Raw genomic sequence first — 22,711 nt, 5'->3', positions numbered from 1 at the left:
TTTATTTCTATAGAAAATTTTGTCACAATTCCTATATAAAATTTTGTCTAAATTTTATTCCTATAGAAACTGTTGTCAAAATTGTATTCCTATAGAAAATGTTGTTAAAATTTTATTGCTATAGAAAATTTTATCAAAATTTTATTCCTACAAAAAATATTGTCAAAATTTTATTTCTTTAGAAATTTTTGTCAAAATTTTAATTCCGTAGAAAATTTTGTAAAAATTTTATTCCTATAGAAAATTTTGTCAAAATTTTATTCCTATAGAAAATTTGGTCACAATTTTATTTCTATAGCAAATTTTGTCAAAATTGTATTCCTATAGAAAATTTTGTCAAAATTTTATTCCTATAGAAAGTTTTGTCGAAATTTATTCCTTTTTTTGATTTCAGCTCAAAGCTGAAACAACAACAATGATTAAAGAACAAAACCAACAATAACAAAACAAAACGAATAATTTTATTCCTATAGAAAATTTTGTCAAAATTTTATTCCTATAGACAATTTTTTCAAAATTTTATTGCTATAGAAAATTTTGTCTAAATTTTACTCCTATAGAAAATTTTGTCAACAATTTAATTTGGTAGATTTTATTCCTATAGAAAATTTTGTCAAAATTTTATACCTATAAAAAATTTGGTCAAAATTTTATTGCTATAAAAAATTTTGTCAAAATTTTATTGCTATAGAAAATTTTGTCAAAATTGTATTCCTATAGAAAATTTTGTCAAAATTTTATTCCTATAGAAAATTTTGTCAAAATTTTATTGCTATAGAAAATTTTGTTAAAATTTTATTGCTATAGAAAATTTTGTCAAAATTTTATTTTTATAGAAAATTTTGTTAAAATTTTATTCCAATAAAAAATTTTGTCAAAATTTTATTTCTATAGAAAATTTTGTCAAAATTTTATTTCTATAGAAAATTTTATCAAAATTTTATTCCTATAGAAAATTTTGTTAAAATTTTATTCCTTTAGAAAATTTTGTTAAAATTTTATTTCTATAGAAAATTTTGTAAAATTTTTATTCCTATATAAAATTTTGTCAAAATTTTATTTCTATAGAAAATGTTGTCAAAATTTTGTTTCTATAGAAAATTTTGTCAAAATTTTGTTTCTATGGAAAATTTTGTCAAAATTGTGTTTCTATAGAAAAGAGATAAGGGTCGGTGGTAGCCCCTGTTATAGCCACTATTATTATTATAATTAAAATAATTGAAATTTCTCGTCGATCGTCGACTGTGCCTACTAGCTATCACAATCGCTTGAATGTGGTAGCCATGAAATAATTCATGTATAAGAGAAAAGGTGTACATTTCTCCTCACGAACAATCCAACATTCTCTGACCAAGCTACAAATATATAGAAAACTATACTAATACCAATTGACCATTAAAATTATACCCCAAGGATTCTGTGGTGGAAGAGGAGGGTGAGTTATTTTCTGCTATCTCTTCAGGTTCACTGTAGCCACAAAACATTTGTAACGCATTAAAATCTTAGCCAAGTAAGATTTAGTTGCTTTTGTGTTGTGGTGGGACGACAGACACTGGGGTTATAGCTGCTTGCCAACATTAGAATGATAAAAAAGCTAAATGAATAGAAATGGATACGAGTAAGGATGGTAAAATAACTTGTGCGTGTAAGTTTCCAGCAGAGTAGATATTGGGGCCCCTATTGCTGAGCTACAGAATTCCACTTGTTTCACACGGTTTAATATTCCAATATTAACACAGGTGTCCTTCTAACAAAATATCCAGCTTGTCTGTAAGGTATCAAAATTGATGAATTTTTATCATATCAAAAGGCGGTGCTCATAAAGTTGTTCGTCCTAAAACTGGAGAACAGACTCAATACGACGAGAAGATTCCATCTAAAAATGGAAGTTCGATGGGATAGCGACAAATACGGATGATGGACCTAGAAGCCAATGCCAGGCGTAAAGATGGTTGAATGAACGACATAGAGAAGTGGACTACTATATGACCCAGATGTTATCCGACCATGGTCACTGCAGGAAGTATCAGTACAAGAAATACAAGTGTGAGACCCATTATTGTACCAACGATGCAGCTGGAAAAGAGACAAGACATTGTTAGAGCGATAAGTAGGCGTATTTAACGCAAGTAGTTTGATACAAAAAAATGAACAAAATTGGAATGTCATTGGGACTTACTGCGAGCTCATCCAGAGGAAGGGAAAAACACGAACTGAATATAGCGGAAGCCGCTACATAAGACTAAGAGAAAGCAGGAGTATGGACGCAGACTAATAGGAGATGACACGAATCACCAAGAGATCACCTCAAAGTAATGCGAAAGCGGTTTCGAAGTGGAAATTACACCCCGAGAGACGTCAGTTGGGTTTTTAGCCGGTATTCCCGATTATGATGGATGGAGGGAAGCAGGGTCAGATGCATAAAGCGTATTCGGAAGAAAAACCTTGGAAATATCTACAGGGTGTTATTACAGGAAGTATCTGTAAAATATGGACAAGTGTAAGGCCACTTACCTATGCACCAGATGATGTCAACGACAACGCGGAACACACACATGGCTTTGCTGCGACTCCTGGAAAATAGAAATTAGAGCGAATAGTAGGCGACCTTAACGTATGTGAAAATTACAAAAAATTAACAAAGTTGGAATGCCATTGCAAAATACTGGGAGCTCATCCTGAGAAAGAATAAAATCAAACTGGATGTAATTGAAGTCTCTAGATAAGACTAAGGGCGTTTTCGTTTCGCAAAAAATATGTTGCATTGGTGTTACACTACTTTTTCCCTCATTGTATTTTCGCCCAAATGATAGTGTCATTCCAAAGTTATTATTAATTCATAGCATTTTGAGAGATCCAAAAATGTATGACAGTGTCCTTCATATGTGGCAATCATTTTCAAGAATGTTGCACCTTTTTTCCCAATCGAAATCGCCATAAGATAAAGCGGTAGTCTGGACGAAATTAACAGGAGACGGCACGAAGGGCCAAGGGGTCCGCCTATGAGTAATGCATAAGTGGTTCCGAGGTAGAAATCTCACCCCGAGGGACGTGGGTGTGTTTTTTTAGCCGTTATCGCCGAAAAGGGAACAATTGCTTACGGGAGCATATTCAAGTATGATACGATCAATGGCAACGACTAAGTTGACTACGGGAACGTCTCCACGTAAGATAAGAATACATACAGTGATTACGTCGCATACGGGAGCGTCGCAGCGCAAGATGGGAGCGATGACAATGTTTACAGTGCTTGCGGGAACGTCTCTGATAGATGGGAAAATTGCACATACTCACGCAGTATACACGGCACGGTTCGGTTTTGCCCACTTAGACTATTCAGTCCATTGTGGTAACTCAGGTCGTGAGCTTCTCTCACATAAAAGAATGTTCGGTTGAAACTGGGATTGAGCGCAAGACCCTTTGTATGCAAGGAGGGCATGATAGCAATAGACGACAGAGGTTTTTCGTCGGTAGAGATTGCTAGCTTCGATTCGAAGAGTGGTCTTTCTGAGAAAATGGAAGGCTGATAAATAAAAACGGAATTGAAGGCCTCACAAAAAAGGCCCTTTTCATTCATTTTTGCCTGTTTCTTCCGTTACTGGATTAGTTTAGCATACATTCCAGTTACACTGACATTTGTGGAGTATTCACAAGTGTGGTAATATTTTGGCCATTATTATGCTAAATCTATTTTCTATATCTTCTTACATTGTATGTGGATGTATGGGTGTGTGTGTTTGTCTAGACACATATGTGTATAAAAGCGCAGCAGTTTCATGTCCATTTTTTCTCTTTTCATTGTTGTTACACAAACACGTATTTTGTCCTTTTACACTAGCAGTGACCAACCGGAGTGGATACCAGAGATATGCGAGTAAGCGAATTGGAATTTTGGAACGCGTGTGCTATGGTCATAATTTTTCTTTTTAATGTGACATTTTTTCGATTATTTTCATAGAGAAGTATAATGGGTTTTGTAGTAGGTGGATAGAGAGAGAAGGATAGGTAAGTGGTTAGGCTTGATGATGATAGTCAAGAGAGAATTTGTCCGTGTAGGAGTATTTTTGGGGGGTTTGTAAGACTCTGACATATCCCATTATGGATTTAGTGTTGATGCTTTATTGCCTTGATTTATGTCATCGTGGGGATTTATATCAACGAAAAAAAAGAGCAGAGAATTACTTTTATGTGGCCTACTTGTTTTGCATGGAAATTTATCTATAAAAGAATTCCGAACACATCGGTAAGGTTGATTGTATTAATGTTATAGTTTACCAGATTTAATGTAATATCAATAGGAAGGGTAAACGTGTTTTAGATCCTGTATATTTGTATACCCTGCACCACACTGTGGAACATGGTATTATAAATTAGTGCATATGTTTGCAACACCCTGAACGATTCGAGATAGGAGACAAATAGTGTCTTTGGCAATAATGCTCAGAGGTTTCACTGTATATCTCTCGCCCGATTTATACTCATATAACCACAGAGGCCAAAGTTTTACTCCCATAGCACAGGGAGTAAAATTGAGGTTCTGGAAATGCATGCCAATTTTGAGATTGGTTGAGATTTAGATGTAGCTCCCATATATACCTTTCGCCCGATTTTCCCTCATATTACCACAGAATTACCATAATAATTATGCACGTCAAATTTGGTTGAACTCGGGTCAGATTTAGATATAGCTCCAATATGTATGTTTTTCGGATTTGGGCACAAATTACCAAAATATCCACATTTTCCCCGTAAAGTCCCCGTAAGTTCCCCGTAAGTCGAAAACTTGAAAAATTACTCAAATTTGCGTCTAATATAGAGGTGTGCGCGTGACACGAAATTCTTGTGACACGCGTGAATCACGTGAGTCGTGAACAAAATCTAAAGCAATTTTCGTAAATGTGCTTGAACGGCACTAAAATAAGTATGTCGTGCGTGAGCGTGCGTGAGAAATAAAATCAGTTCGTGAATGTGCGTGAATAAAGTTTCTGCAAAACCACTCTCACGAAAAAAATCAAGATTTAATTCATACTCGTATGTTAACTGAAATTAATTTAGCTCTCTATATTCTATTTTTGAATTTTGTTACCTTTGCTGCTTTCCGTTTGGCAAATGTCGCGAGTCTCGTGAATTTGTCGTGAATCACGTTAATTCTCGCGAATCGTGCGTGAGTCTTTGAAAGTAGTTCGTGCGTGTGTACTGGTTTTCATTTCGTGAATATGCGTGAGTGGGATTGGCTACTACATGTATCGTGCGTGAGCGTGCGTGAGCGTGCGTGAGCGTGCGTGAATAAACATTTTGCTTCGTGAATGTGCGTGAGTGTGCATGACTCACGCGCACATCTCTAGTCTAATACATACCTATCGACGGATAATTCATAAATAAATACGCATTTGTGAAGTTGTCTAAAAATTAGATCAGATTTAAGTGTTTCCCAAGTGTTTTTTACTAACATTCTGTTCCAATCAAGGAAATTAGTCGACTTAAATTTTAAGTCTATATATTTTGTAGAATTCTAAAGTTATTGAGGCCATATATAAATATCGCATACTGAATTTCAAGCGGATCGGATGAAATTTGCTCTATCCATACAATTTAATCAGAACTGGGACTGGTCCATAAACACCAGGGACTACTCCTATACCGGTCATGTGGTTAATCCATTTCCCTTAAAGGCAAATTTGGTGATCGGAACAATTTTTCCTTGTTAGAGGGCATATACAAACATCACGTCACAACTTTCAACCGAATCGGAAGAAATTTGCTACTCCAGGGGGCTCCGCGGACCAAATCTGGTAGTTGGTTTATATACGGTGCTTTACTTAAAAATTATCCGATATGACACATTTACAAACCATCACACCTATATCAATAACAACTATTCTTGCCAAATTCACCAAATTCAATTGTACCAACTATTTGGTAGATTGGTAGAATTCTTGATGTTTTGGTAGAATTTGCAAAATATTCAACTTCAAAAATTTCTATAGAAATAAAATTTTGACAAAATTTTCTATAGAACTAAAAATTTTACAAATATTTTATAGAACTAAAAATTGTACAAAATTTTTATAGAAATAAAATTTTGACAAAATTTTCTACAGAAATACAATTTTGACAAAATTTTCTATAGAAATAACATTTTGACAAAAATTTCCATGGTCCATAAAATTTTGACAATATTTTCTATAGAAATAAAATTTTAACATAATTTTCTATAGAAATAAACTTTTGACAATAGTAGTAATAAAATTTTGACAAAATTTTTAATAGAAAAAACATTTTAACAAAATTTTCTATAAAATAAATTTTCTATAAAAATAAAATTTTTACAATATTAGAAATAAAATGTTGACAAAGTTTTTCTTTGTTTGAAAAAATTTTCTATAAAATAAAATCTTGAAGATATTTTCTATAGAAATAAAATTTTCTATGGAAATAAAATTTTGAAAAAATTTTCTATAAAATAAAATCTTGAAGATATTTTCTATAGAAATAAAATTTTCTATGGAAATAAAATTTTGAAAAAATTTTCTATAAAATAAAATCGTGAAAATATTTTCTATAGAAATAAAATTTTGACAATATTTTCTATAATAAAATAAAATTTTCACAAATTTTTCTATAGAAAAAAAATGTTAACAAAATTTTCGATTGAAACAAAATTTTGACAAAATTCTCTATAGAAATACAAATTTTACAAAACTTTCTATAGAAATAAAATGTTGACCACAATTTCCATGTTCCATAAAATGTTGAAAAAATTTTCTATAGAAATACAACTTTGAAAAAATTTTCTACAGAAATAAAATTTTGACAAAATTTTCTAAAAAAATAAAATTTTGACAAAATTTTCTTTAGAAATGCAACTTTGAAAAAAATTTTCTATCGAAATTAAATTTTCATTTTTCATTTTGTATAAAATAAAATTTTGACAATATTTTCTATAGAAATAAAATTTTGACAAAATTTTCTATCGAAATAAAATTTTAAAAAAATTTTCTATAGAAATAAAATTTTGAACAAATTTTCTATAAAATAAAATTTTGAAAATATTTTCTATATTATTAGAAATAAAATGTTGACAAAGTTTTTCTTTGTTTGAAAAAATTTTCTATGAAATAAAATCTTGAAAATATTTTCTATAGAAATAAAATTTTCTATGGAAATAAAATTTTGAAAAAATTTTCTATAAAATAAAATCTTGAAAATATTTTCTATAGAAATAAAATGTTGACAATATTTTCTATAATAAAATAAAATTTTCACAAATTTTTCTATAGAAAAAAATGTTAACAAAATTTTCGATTGAAACAAAATTTTGACAAAATTTTCTATAGAAATACAAATTTTACAAAACTTTCTATAGAACTAAAATGTTGACCACTATTTCCATGTTCCATAAAATGTTGAAAAAATTTTCTATAGAAATACAACTTTGAAAAAATTTTCTATAGAAATAAAATTTTGACAAAATTTTCTACAAAAATAAAATTTTGACAAAATTTTCTATAGAAACTAAATTTTCATTTTTCATTTTCATTTTGTATAAAATAAAATTTTGACAATATTTTCTATAAAATAAAATTTTGAAAATATTTTTTATAGAAATAAAATTTTCACAAAATTTTCTATAGAAATAAAATATTCCCAAAATTTTCTATAGAAATAAAACTTTGACAATTTTTTTTTATAGAAATAGGCTATTTTTGACAACTTTATTGCTTTGTAGTCAAGATACAAAAGTCAAGAAACTCAAATACGATTCCATTAATTGTAAAGAATTTTTTTCAGAATTAATAAAGCAGAGTTTACCTTAGTCAAACATAAATTTCTTTCATGTAAGATGCCAATTTTTGAGTCGAATCACCTAACTGTAAGGACAAAACGAGTTCATTGAAAAGTTTAGACTTTTTGATAAGAGAAACAAATATATCAGAGAAATGCGTCTTCTCTTCTAAGCATAATTCGCATTCGTATTTGAAGGACATGAAATCTGTGGCCTCATGAAAATATTTTTTTGTGAGTTGTTAATAGTAGTGATGGCTGCTTCTCCACAGATAAGAACCATAGGGCATTTAACATGAGAATATTTCAACGAACTTTGAAATTAATATCTGCACATCACTGCAAAATAGCATTTATTATTTACCTATATATAATAATTTTGAGAATAACTACCACTTTTGATATTTTCATACATTCAACAAATGACGCTTGTCCTCTTTCAGCCATCTATCTTGGATATATTTCAAACTAATAATATGGTTAATTTACTCTACTGCAATACTATTGATGGGTATCGCACCGTATCGTGCTAAAAGAGAACTCAGTTGCAAGTGGACAAGATATTTAGGCGTTAGACATGATGGACACTAAATAGCCTTTTTAACTCCGATCATAATTCTTCACATAAACGAGATTTTTAATATGAAATGAAATAAATGTTTAATAGCATCACAAGATGGACAACAATGCTATCTTCACTTTTCTAAACAGATATGGTTTATACACCAAGAAAAATTTTGAGTCCATGAAAATAAAATTAGAACCAACAATCTATTTAATTTTTGATTATGTTAGGATGAAACGAATATGCATATTAAAAGAAACTTTAATCCCTAAATATAAATAGGTGATTGAATTTTGCTTTGAATAAATAATTATTTAAATAAATCTAAATGTTTTTAAATTTAAATTAAATTTCAAGAAATAAATGTGCATTTTTTATTTTTTTTGTTTTTTTTTTAGTGTATTAGGATTCCATTTTGGATTTAGTGAAATGGTCAAAAGTAATAATAACAATCTATTAATTCGTATTGGATACCTTCTGTTACTGCTGCCTAAGACAAACCAAGCCAAGTCCAATGTAACATTTATCTCTAGCAGCTTGATAGGCTTTCGGTAGGGGGAAAATGAGGAAAAGTGGAGGCTATAAGCTTAAAAAGTCACATTTATCAAATTGATGGCCACTTTATTATTGTCACCCCATAATAATTATTGTTCCTGCCCGCTTCAAAGTCTATAGGCCACCCCCGTACAACTTAACTCCTTTTGTTATGTATTCCAAAGCCTTGAAAATCCGCTAGAATGCGGATGCTGTTTTTTATCCTTAACTCTCACATGTACATATAAATCACCATTACAATGATTTCGCTATTGGAAATTATGGCCAAAACAAAAAAAAAAAAAACATTGGCAAAAATATGTCTTTCACATATCCTCCAAAAATCCTACATGGAACGAGAGTTACACACAAATGAAAGCCCATAAAATAAAATTAACTTAAACTGAAATAAACCAAAACTTGAATTGAGTTGGTTTATGCCCAGTTCGTTCGTTTCATTTTTGGGGGGCCCATAACTTATGGTTTTAATCCTTTTAATAGGCCATCATTTCCTTTAGAGGCCTATTCCGAGGGGAGAGGGATGAATTATGCTATGGACTCAAAATGTTTAGGCGAAGGATTTTCCTAGGAAGTTGCCGCAGATGACATTATTATCATTAAAAACAAATTTATTACAATTAATCTCAATCCCATTCAATATCATGATGATGAAATATTTATCCAATGGATTACAACTAATGTGAAAATTTCTTTTGTGATATTTTAATGGCAATAATCCAAAAAAAATAATGTGATAAAAGCGGAGTCAATTTTTTGGAAATAAGCACAAATATCTAAACCAGATAAATTGAATGTTTTTGTAAGTTTGTAAACAATAAAATGAGTTGTTACGATGTTATATTTTTAAAGGATATTTTTAGGAAATGAAGAAATTTTCTATAGAAATAAATTTTTGTCAAAATTTTCTAAAGAAATAAAATTTTGCAAGATTTTTTAATAGAAAAAAATTTGACCACATTTTCTATAGAAATAAATTTTTGACAACATTTTCTTAAGAAGAAACATTTTCTACAAAAATAAAATTTTGGCAACTTTTTCTATGGAAATAAAATATTGACAACACTTTCTGTAAAGTATTCAAGTATATACAGCACTAAGTTCGGCCGGGCCGAATCTTAAATACCCACCACCATGAACCAAAGGGGTTCCTTTGAAATTTTAGGAGGGCTTGAGGACTTGAGGACACTTCCCGAAGATAAATTTAAAGATTTCACATATGAGGATAGTCCTCAGATTCTGGATTTATAAGAACCATTTTTGTTTGAGTTTTAGAGGAATCATTAACATCTCTTGTAAGTGCGCAAAAAAATTATAAAATAACGTCTTGATTTGAAATCGTAAATCTGTAGAAGTAAAATCTGGAAATTTTACATTGAGTTTGAAGCAATTTTCATGATCAGTGCGCCTTGTGAAGTCGGTCCATTTGGCATTACCAAATGGACCGATAAAAACTTAATCCGATACACGTTTTTGTGAGCCTAAAATACCAGAATATTTACAATTTCAGGCAAATCAGATAAAAGCTACGGTTTCTAGAAACCCAAGGAGTTAAATCGGGAGATCGTTCTTATGGGGGCTATACTAAAATATGGACCGATACTCACCGTTTTCGGCACACCTCTTTATGACCCGAAAATACCTCTAGATTTCCAATTTTAGGCAAATAGGATAAAAACTTCGGATTCTATAAGCCCAAGAAATAAAATCGGGAAATCGGTCTATATGGGGGCTATACCAAAATATGGACCGATACTCACCATTTTCTGCACACCTCTTTATGGTCCTAAAATACCTCTAGATTTCCAATTTTCCAATTTCCCAGTGTTGCTAGGTTGGGGGTTTTCCCCCCAAATTTAGGGGTCTTTTACGCGTTTAGGGGGATTTTTAGGGGTAACATTTATTTGGGGGGATTTTTAGGGGTTAAAAAAATATCTTAGATCTTATAAAGTGGAGCAATTCTCAACAAAATTTAGAACAATTCTGGTATGAATTTTGAGAAAAAATAAGGGAAGTCAACCCATGTTCCTAAATACAAGCAAGTATGCAATGACATTCTTTTTTAAACGCATCTGTTGAAGGGGCATTTTTAATATTTGATACAATTAAAAACAAGGTTATGTGAGGTTAGGCAGCCCGATGTATCAGGCTCACTTAGACTATTCAGTCCGTTGTGATACCACATTGGTGAACTTCTCTCGTATCACTGCCCGATTCCATGTTAAGCTCAATGCAAAGGGACCTCCTTTTTATAGCCGAGTCCGAACGGCGTTCCACATTGCAGTGCAACCACTTAGAGAAGCTTTGAAACCCTCAGAAATATCACCAGCATTACTGAGGTGGGATAATCCAACGCTGAAAAATTGTTGGTGTTCGGTCGAAGCAGGAATCGAACCCGAATTTGTGACAAGTGGTGTAATGATTTTTATTTACTTCAAAAGAAAATTTTTAGCATTAAAAAAAACTTATTTTGTCTAAAATTTTTGTTCCTCAGAAAAAATCTTCTTTCATTTGTGTTAAATTTAATTTTTTATTAAGTGTATCACTACAGGATTTTTAGCGGAAATTTGGGTTCCTTTTTGTACTATTTACATACTTAAAATTTTTGGGGGTTTTTGAAAAAAGTCTAGAGCAATTTAGGGTTTTTATCTTAAGAATTGGGGGGAAGAATCAAAAATTACCTGGCAACACTGCCAAGACCCCAAATCGGGAGGTCGTTTTATATGGGGACCATACCAAAACATGGACCGATACTCACAATTTTTGGCACACGTATTTGTGGTCCTACAATACCTCTAGATTTCCAATTTAATAAAAACTGCGGTTTCTATAAGCCCAAGAAGTAAAATCGGGAGATCGGTCTATATGGGGGCTATACCAAACCATGAACTTATACTCACCATTTTTTGGCACACCTCTTTAAGGTCATAAAATACCTCTAGATTTCAAATTTCAGGCAAATTGGATAAAAACTTCGATTTCTATAAGCCCAAGACCCCAAATCGGGAGGTCGGTTTATATGGGGACTATATCAAAACCTGGACCGATATAGCCCATCTTCGAACTTGACCTGCCTGCAGACAAAAGACGAGTTTGTGCAAAATTTCAGCACGATTGCTTCATTATTGAAGACTGTAGCGTGGTTACAACAGACAGACAGACAGACGGACAGACGGACATCGTTATATCGTCTTAGAATTTCTCCCTGATCAAGAATATATATACTTTATATAGTCGGAAATCGATATTTCGATGTGTTACAAACGGAATGACAAACTTATTATACCCCCGTCACCATTCTATGGTGGTGGGTATAAAAATACTCTCTTTAGAAATAAAATTTTCTACAGAAATAAATTTTTGCCATTTTCTAAGGAAATAAAATGTTGACAAATATTTCCACAGTTTCTATAGAAATCAAATTTTCTACAAAAATAAATTTTTGACAAAATTTTCTAAAGAAATAAAATTTAGCAAGATTTTTCAATAGAAATAAAATTTGCAAAAATTTTCTAAAAAAAAAATTTTTGACAACTTTTTCTGTAGAAATAAATTTTTGACAAAATTTTCTGTAAAAATAAAATTTTAAATCCTTAAAAATAAAATTTTTCCCAAATTTTCTATAGAAATAATATGGAAATAAATTTTTGCAACAATTTTCAATAGAAATAAAAGTTTGACAAAACTTTGAAGAGAAATACAATTTTGCAACAATTTTCAATAGAAATAAAATGTTGACATAATTTTCTAAAGATATTAAATTTCGAAAATATAGAAATAAAATTTTGACAAAATTTTCATATAGGGTTTATTTTTTATGTGAGGGTGGGTTTTTAAACTGGCATTTGTTTGTAGGTGAATAACTTTTCAATATATGGAAAAAGGTAACGAAAATTCCATACATAATATCTAAATCCTAATTTAAATTTTATTGATCCTAAATATAAGGCTACAAAATTCCCTAAAAATGTCCGTATCTTTGGCTCTTAATCAATACCAAAATGCTTAAGGGAAGGTCAACATCTTTGAATCAAAGTAAAATTTTTTGAGTGTTGTAAAGGCACGGCAGTGAGAAAGGTAATGTTCCAAGATTTCATCATCACCAAAAAACGTCTTATAGGCACCATTCTCTCTGCTGCTCATATTCGGCTCAGCTGTTCTCTCAATTCTAAGTGCCCGGTCACTATTTCCACGGTTCTCCTGACTGTCGTACTACTCTCCTTTAGTAGCTCTGCAGTCTTTATACCCTGCGCCACACTGTGGAACAGGGTATTATAAGTTAGTGCATATGTTTGTAACACCCAGAAGGAGACGAGATAGACACATGGTGTCTTTGGCAATAATGCTCAGGGTGGGTCCCTGAGTCGATATAACCATGTCCGTCTGTCCATCCGTCCGTCCGTCTGTCTGTGAACACATTTTTGTGATCAAAGTCTAGGTCGCAATTTAAGTCCAATCGCCTTCAAATTTGGCACATGTTCCTAATTTGGGTCAGAATAGAACCCTATTGATTTTGGAAGAAATCGGTTCAGATTTAGATATAGCTCCCATATATATCTTTCGCCCGATATGCACTAATATGGACCCAGCAGCCAGATTTTTATACCGATTTCCTTGAGATTTTGTACAAACATAACACTTAGTCGTATAGTCAAGTGTGCAAAATTTGATTGAAATCGGTTCCGATTTAGATATAGCTCCCATATATATCTTTCGCCCGATATGGACTTATATGGCCCCAGAAGCCAGAGTTTTGGCCCAATTTGGTTGAAAATTTGGACTAGAAGTACAATTAGTAGTATAGTCAAGTGTGCAAAATTTGATTGAAATCGATTCAGATTTAGATATAGCTCCCATATATATCTTTAGCCCGATATGGACTAATATGGTCCTAAAAGCCAGAGTTTTGGCCCGATTTGGTTGCAATTTTGCACAGGGAGTAGATTTAGCATTGTAGCTATGCGTGCCAAATTTGGTTGAAATCGGTTCAGATTTAGATATAGCTCCCATATATATTTTTGGCCAGATATGGTCTAATATGGTCCTAAAATCCACAGAGGCCAATTTTTAACTCCGATTTAGTTAAAATTTTGCACAGGAAGGAGATTTTGCATTGTAGCTATGCGCGCCAAATTTGGTTGAAATCGGTTCAGATTTCGATATAGCTCCAATACATAGCTTTCGGCCGATTTACACTCATATGACCACAGTCGCCAATCTTTTACTCCGATTTAGTTGAAATTTTGCACAGAAAGTAGAGTTAGCATTGTAGCTATGCGTGCCAAATTTGGTTGAAATCGGTTCAGATTTAGATATAGCTCCCATATATAGCCTTCGCCCGATTTACACTCATATGACCACAGAGGCCAATGTTTTGCTCCGATTTAGTTGAAATTTTGCACAGGGAGTAGAATTAGCATTATAGCTATGCGTGCCAAATTTGGTTGAAATCGGTTCAGATTTAGAAATAGCTCCCATATATATGTTTTTCTGATTTCGACAAAAATGGCCAAAATCCAACATTTTCCTTGTAAAATCGCCACTGCTTAGTCGAAAAGTTGTAAAAATGACTCTAATTTTCCTAAGCTTCTAATACATATATATCGAGCGATAGCTCATAAATAAACTTTTGCGAAGTTTCCTTAAGATTGCTTCAGATTTAAATGTTTCCCATATTTTTTACTAACATTGTGTTCCACCCTAATGCATTAGCCGACTTAAATTTTGAGTCTATAGATTTTGTAGAAGTCTACCAAATTCGGTCCAGATCGAGTGATATTTAAATGTATGTATTTGGGACAAACCTTTATATATAGCCCCCAACACATTTGACGGATGTGATATGGTATCGAAAATTTAGATCTACAAAGTGGTGCAGGGTATAATATAGTCAGCCCCGCCCGACTTAAGACTTTCCTTACTTGTTTTTACCAAGATTGTGTTCCACCCTAGTGCATTAGCCGACTTAAGTTTTGAGTATATAGATTTTGTAGAAGTCTACCAAATTCTGTCCAGATCGAGTGATATTTAAATGTATGTATTTGGGACAAACCTTTATATATAGCCCCCAACACATTTGACGGATGTGATATGGTATCGAAATTTTAGATCTACAGAGTGGTGCAGGATATAATATAGTCGGCCACGCCCGACTTTAGACTTTCCTTACTTGTTTTTATCTATATTATGCAATAATATTTTCGTCGCCTTTCCGAACGTTGCATATTTGACTCCCATTCGTAATCGAACTGTAATGTCTGCTATTACCTTCACTGACCTCTGGCAATCTGTATGAATGTTCACGTTCTCTGGCCCATTCCATTATGGCACGCAGGATTGAGCTGTGGCACGGAATAGGATCTCGGTGTCTGGGTCCTCCGCATATACGCCAAGTTCCATTCTCTCACTCCATCGGTGTAGCAGTTATGTCGGTATATGTTCCGGGAGCCCATGGCTTTCAAATCTAATTTAAACTATCTTACCATGGAATTAACAAACCATTTTCTACTGAACTATTTAATGACAAAAATCCATGGTGGTATATAAAGAGTATATAAATTCCTTCCAACTGAAATTATATGTCAATATTACTAATTTCATACCCAAATCAATTCCAATAATAAAAATAATAATTCCCCAAAAGGCATAAAATTCATTTTTATTGATGGTCAACTACAAATAAATTTGTATTTTATACATATCTCGGAATATTTATGTGTCTAATTTTCATAATGTAATATCTAATCATTGCGAATATTATTTCATTTTTTTTTTTGTAGTTACTTAACGAAATCAATGATCAATATTTTTTATGTATTACTGTATTTTCTTTGTTTTTATTATTTCACAAAAATAACTACCATTGATTTTATAGTGGTAGTTACAATATTCCCCTTCATTATATGAAATCAAATAGATACCATCCCACATCGCTCCAAAAAAATTAGGAATACAAATCGTAAAAAATATATGATGATAACATTTTGTATTTATGAAGCATTTCAATTCATTGCAAAAATAACATAAGCAAATAGAATAAATAAATTCTTTTTGCATTTTTTATTGAAATAAAAAACAAACGACAATGAATTCATAACATCAGCAAAATAAAATACAATTGAGGGGTGGTTATTTAATTGAAGAAGTGGTTTTTTCTAGTGGTTTAAGAAACTACATTTTTTCTCTGAGATACACAGAAAAATATATTGTCAGTACTGTTTCTTGACAAAATTCTACAGAAATAAAATTTTGCAAAAATTTTCTATATAAATAAAATTTTGCAAAAATTTTCTATAGAAATAAAAATATAATTTTGACCAAATCTTGCTTTGAAACAGAATTTTGTAGAAGTAAAATTTTGCAAAAATTTTCTATCAGGTAAAATTTTCTAAAGAAGTGTAATTTTGCAAAAATTGTCTATAGAAATGAAATTTTGAAAACATTTTCTATAGAAAATAAATTTTAGAAAAATTTTCTATAGAAATTAGATTTGACAGAATTTTTTATAGAAAATACACTTTGACAAACTTCATCTAGAAATAAAATTTTTCAAAAATTTGCTATAGAAATAAAATTTTTGACAAATTTTCTAGACAAATAAAATATTGACAAAATTTTCTATAGAAATTAAATTTTGACAAAATTCCTATAGAAATAAAATTTCACAAAACTTTTCTATAAAAAAAAAATCACAAAATTTTTTGTAGAACTAAAATTTTGACATTTGCTATATAAATCAAATTTTAACAAAATTGTCCGTAGAAGTAAAACTTTCACAAAATTTTTTGCCGAAATAAAAGTTAAAAAAGTTAAAATAAAATTTTGCAAAAAATTCCGATAGAAATAAAATTTTGACAAAATTTTCTATAGAAATAAAATGTTGACAAAATTTTGTATAGAAATAAAATTTTTGAAAAAAAAAATTATAGAAATAAAATGTTTACAAAATTTTCTATAGAAATAAAATTTTGACAAAACTTCCTATAGAAATAAAATTATTTTCTATTGAATAAAAGAAAGATCGAGTAAAATCAAAATTTCTGAAATAAAATTATGACAACATTTTGTAATGAGATTAAAATTTTCAAAAAATATTAATAATTTTTGCAAAATATGTTCTATAGAAATAAAATTTTGCAAAAATAGTTTACAGAAATAAAATTTTGCAAAAATTATATTAGCAATGAAAATTTAATTAACGTTTCTAAGAAATAAAATTTTGACAAAATTTTCTAGAGAAAACCAAATTTTATTGATTACGTTTTCAATATGAAACAACTTTGGAATGGAAAATATGTTTGTTTTTTTTTGTGTAAGTATAAAAATCCTGAATAGGCCCTCAAGACATTCCTCATTCCTCTCGTTCCTTCGCAATAGAATAATGGAAATCTTAACATAATCTTTTTACATTTGGGATTTTTCTCGATTTAAAAATATTTACACTTAATGTCATCTTAAGTTTTTCAATCATTTAACAACAATAAGACGATTTTATGCTTAAAAACTTACATAGGCCATTATCCTGGCTATGCTCTGTGTCAAAGGAAATGAATGAGAAAATTCTAAATAATCATTTAGAATGTTGTTAAAATGTAATTCTAAACTTTATGGATAAAATGTATTTGGCTCGTGTATTGTCAAAGCATATCCTAAGGATACGATACAGGATATCATCTTAAGGGGAGTGGTGGGACAATTGAATAGGATAGAGGCAAAAATATACAAACATGGCAGGCTGACATTTAAGAAAGAGGCTTAAAAATGTTCACTACAGGAATTGTGGCCTAGCAAGGAGGGCTATATTCCTGGGTGGGAGTAATAGGTCAAATTTTTGAAAGGAATTACCCCCAGGAAACAGTTTCCATGTACACACTCACAGACACATTTGAGTTTGTCATTCCCCTCACCATTTCAAGTTAATAAGGTTTAAAGTTTTTTTCTTTTCGACAAAACAACAAAATTTACACACATCTGCAAAAAGCTACAGGATATTCTTACTCTTACACATGCCAATCCTCTGTTGATTTGACAATGCTTAGCCCTCATTGGATTTTTTCGCATTTTTTCCTTCTTGCTATTCAATTTCTGACGAATAATACTTTACTAATGATATTGCGAGAAAAAACTCAAAAAAAGTTACATTCCAAATATAGAGGAAAATGCGAATGTTTTGTGTCCGTTTCTTTGTCAACAATTTGATACACTTTTGCTTCATTAGTTTTTTTATTCGAAAACCAAAAAACATTACTCTAAACGACATGCCCCGAGGCGAATGAAAAAAATCAAATCATTTTCAACAAACAATTTAACAATAATTTCGTACCATTTCCCCTCACAATTATTGTGGTTGTTTTTCTGGGACCTTTTCCAGATATTTTAAAATTGAATTTCGTTGGTTTTGAAAAGCTTCAATATATACAAGGAGAGCGTAAAAATAGCGTAATTGAATTCCAAGCAATTTGTGTTTAAATACGAGGGGGAAGAGATGGTGAAGAATGTCGTATATTATTTACAAATATAAAAAATAATAAAATTTTCATATAAAAATTTTGAATTTGTGATCACGGAGTAACGTTCCGTTCACTCTAGAAATAATATTTAACGATTTTTGATTTGCATTTTTCGAGGATTTTCCACAAAATTTTGATTAACGTTCTTTTCGCTCTTGGAGATATGGCCAAAATAAGTTTCTCATATAAAAATTTGAAATTTTCGAGGATTTTCATCAAATTTTATTTTTTGAGGGTGGTCTCGAATTAACGTCGTTTTCGCTCTAGGACACATATTTATGGAGATATGGACAAAATAACTTTTCACATAAAAAATTTGATTTTTCGAGAATTTTCATCTATATTTTTATTTTTAGGGTGGTGGTCTCGAATTAACGTCCTTTTCGCTCTAAGACGAATATTTAAGGAGATATGGCCAAAAGAAGTTTCTCATATAAAAATTTGCTTTTTGTTTATGATTTTCAACTAAATGTTGGGTTTTTTGTGGTAGTCACGAATTGACGTCCTTTTCGCTATAGGACACATATTTAGGGAAATACGGCCAAAATAAGTTTTTCATATAAAAATTTGTATTTTTCGTATATTTTCATCAAAATTATGATTTTTTGTGGGTGGTCAAGAATTGACAACCTTTTCGCTCTAGGACGAATATTTAAGGAGATATGGCCAAAAGAAGTTTCTCATAAAAAAAATTGTTTTTGTTTATGATTTTCAACAACATTTTGGTTTTTTTGTGGTGGTCACGAATTAACGTCCTTTTCGCTATAGGACACAACATATTTAGGGAAATGAGGCCGAAATAAGTTTCTCATATAAAAATTTGTATTTTTTGAGAATTGTCATCAAAATTTTGATTTTTTGTGGGTGGTCACGAATTAACGTCTGTTTCGCTCTAGGACGAATATTTAAGGAGATATGGCCAAAATAAGTTTCTCATATAAAAAATTGAATTTTCGAGGATTTTCATCAAAATTTTGATTTTTTGTGGGTGGCCTCGAATTAACGTCCTTTACGCTCTAAGACGAATATTTAAGGAGATATGGCCAAAAGAAGTTTCTCATATAAAAATTTGTTTTTTGTTTATGATTTTCAACAAAATTTTGGTTTTTTTGTGGTGGTCACGAATTAACGTCCTTTTCGCTATAGGACGCATAATATACTTACACAGAAAAAAAAGTGTCTCGTAAATTTAAGAAGATTTTTACAATAATTTATTACAAGAATTTTCCAGAATTTTAGTTCATTTTTCGTATCTTCAACCAAAATTAACTACTCGAAAGGAAATTTTACAAATTCTAAGTAGCAATCGTTTAGTTCATGGCCTACAAAATACGATGGAAATTTCCTTAAAAAATTTCTTCACTGGTAGTTAAAAATTCGTTTGTCATGCTATAAAACTACTTGTGAAATGTAAAGTATTTTCTAAATAATAAGTGCAATTTACTATAAGATTTTTTTGTATGAGAAAATATTTTTTTACGAAAAATGAACTTGAAAGTGGATAGCAATTTCTTACTGACTATTCCTATAGTTAATAATTGTTGGTAAAAAATTACACAATGAAATATTTTTATATCGCATGTAATTAAATTTATAGACATTTTCGTCAAAAATGGTAGATAACATTTCATGAAAATTTTGCAAATTTTAAGTTAAACGTTTCATCGCTCATAAACTGGTGTGCCTTTACGAATATTTTTCTTAGAGTAAATTGTCAGCAGATGCGATGAACTAATGCATAGTACAGAGATCTTTATCGGAATAGTGGAATGTGATTAATGTAAAGATGATGTTACTTGAGTTTTGTTGTGTATACATGAGCGTGGGGTTGTTTTTATTTTTGTTCATTTAGTGGCTTGTGTGTGTGTGTTTGTTATTCGTTGATGGTTTTTGGCTGGATGAGGTGTTGTTTTCAATAAAGGCACATGTGTTTTTGTTGTTGTAGGAATGTTTTGGCTTTGCTTGGTTTTGTTTGGCATGCTTCAGTTGTATAGTTGGCGTTGGCGTGGGCTGTTGCATATTTTAAGTAGGTATGCAACAAGGGAGTATAAAGGCATGGAATATTTTGGATTTTTGAGACATATATTGGTGTTTGTTTATTAAACCTTTTAAATGAAAGTTATTAATATTTTATCGGTAGTTTAGAAAAAAGTTATTAAGAATATTTAGTAAAATATGTTGAAATTGAAAGTGTATTGAAATTTTCATTATTCAATGTAAAAAATTAATATTCAATTCCAGATGAATTTGGAAAATTTTTGTAATATCTCAGCGTATAGTTTATTCATAAATTGGTAAGTATTTTTTTAATATGGCTTTCTTTTGAAAAGAATTTTTTTATGTATATTATTATTTGTTAATTATTTTTTTTTTTTTTTGGAAACCAGTTTAATGTTTTTCTTTGTTGTAAAAGCGATATTTAATTTCAGAGCAACTCCAGACGGATTAAAACAAATTTAAAAAGGTAGAGAATTGGTAAGTTTTCTTTTAGAAATTGGCTTTCTTTCAACTAGAATATTTACGTTTTTATGACCTTTTTATCATCAAAATTACAGGTTTTTAATACCTTATTTTAGTGTTTCTTTAATTCATTTTTTTGGAAACTAATGTAATATTTTTAATGTAAAAATAAATATTTAATTTCAGAATAACCCCTTAAAATTCGCACAAATTTTTAGTACTCCTTTGCCTGTAATTTAATAGTGAATTGGTAAGTTTTCTTTAACTTTCTTTTAACCCTGGACAGCCGTCAGGGTTAAAAGAAAAAGTCGTCATTTTGACTACGGCTGATTTCAAGACGATATAATTTTCATCGTGAGCGAAAAAGTGAACCAAACTTGAATTTATTTTCTTATTCAATTTGGTTTTAAGTAGTATAAAACAAAAATTCATAAAACGGTCGAATTATTATAACTTAAATTTACCATTTCCCAATAGACTAAAATGCATTTTAAATCGAAAATGAAATTACGTGGCGTCATTTTGATGACTGTCTAGGAATATCAAGAATATTTGGTTTTTTATGCATATTATTATTTTTTTCATTAGATTTTTTAAAAAGTAATTTAATAATTTTATTTAATATTTAATTTCAGAGTAACCCAAATAAATTTGGACAACTTTTTATATTTCCCCTCAGCGTACAATTTAATAGAGAATTGGTAAGTTTTATATTAAAACTTTGGCTTTCTTTCAACTAGAATATTTATTTTATTATATCTTTCACATCGATAACAACACAGTTTTATGAGTTTATTTAGAATACTTTATTATTTCTCTAATTGTTTCAGGTCCAAATTTTATGAGATACGTTTTCCAAAGAAAAGTTGAATTCCTTACACCATTTGATAAAATGCCCCAAATATGGTAAGTTACAAGCTAAAATGAAGAATTAAAAATTATATTTCATTACATGGTATTAATTTTTAACAATTTTCATTATTGTTTCCATCTTTTCCAGCAAGATATGTGAAAAAATTACCTACGATGAATAAAAAAAGGATAAGTCAAAATGTCCAAACAGCGGGTTCAAATGAACTACTCTCTTTTCCATGTGGTCATAATTTTTATTCACAAAAAACATTGTATTAAGAACTTTCATCATAAGTTTTTATAATAAAGTACTTTTGCTTAAAGATAGTTTAATTTTAATGTATGAAAATTCTCATAATAGTAAAACGGTTTGTTGTTACTTTAATTATTTAATTTCTCTATACTGTGGTATGATTGATTTAAAAATAGTCTAGTCGTCGACATTTTAAAGAGACTGTTAACCAATTTTTATTATCGGGTTTCCCACAAAATAAGCAAGTAAACCAAAATAATACTGACTTTTTAACTTGGTAGGTGTATATAAATCTTATGGTGTTGTAAAAATGAACTAAACTACAATGTTATAGATGAACTAAAATTTAAGAAAATTATAAACTAGACAAATTGAAAAAAATCTTAAGGGCTAAATCATGGTCAATATTACTACAGTTTAGTTCATTTTGCAATGGAAAAGGGTTCACTGTTTTTTCAGTGTAGGGAAATATGGCCGAAATAAGTTTTTTATATAAAAATTTAAAGTTTTCGAGGATTTTCATTAAAAATTAGAATTAACGTCTCGAATTAACGTCCTTTTCGCTCTATGACGCATATTTAAGGAGATATGACCAAAATAAATTTTTCACATAAAAATTTGTATTTTTTGAGAATTTTCATCAAAATTTTGATTTCTTGTAGGTGGTCACGAATTAGCGTTTGTTTTGCTCTAAGACGAATATTTAAGGAGAAAAGTTTCTCATATAAAAAATTG

The 22,711-nt window shown here is 30.3% G+C and overlaps 1 long non-coding RNA gene across 1 annotated transcript; it reads left to right on the top strand.

Annotated features, from left to right (window-relative positions):
• The first annotated feature begins 21,700 nt into the window (after window positions 1-21,700).
• LOC142224634 (uncharacterized) lies at window positions 21,701-22,056 on the top strand. The gene is made up of 2 exons (XR_012719181.1): window positions 21,701-21,777; window positions 21,872-22,056. It is a non-coding gene; the product is annotated as an uncharacterized LOC142224634 (long non-coding RNA).
• The last annotated feature ends 655 nt before the right edge of the window (window positions 22,057-22,711 follow it).

The sequence above is a fragment of the Haematobia irritans genome, chromosome 2 (assembly GCF_050003625.1).
Source record: "Haematobia irritans isolate KBUSLIRL chromosome 2, ASM5000362v1, whole genome shotgun sequence".
NCBI lineage: Eukaryota > Metazoa > Arthropoda > Insecta > Diptera > Muscidae > Haematobia > Haematobia irritans.
This window is presented reverse-complemented; position numbering and strand designations above follow the sequence as displayed.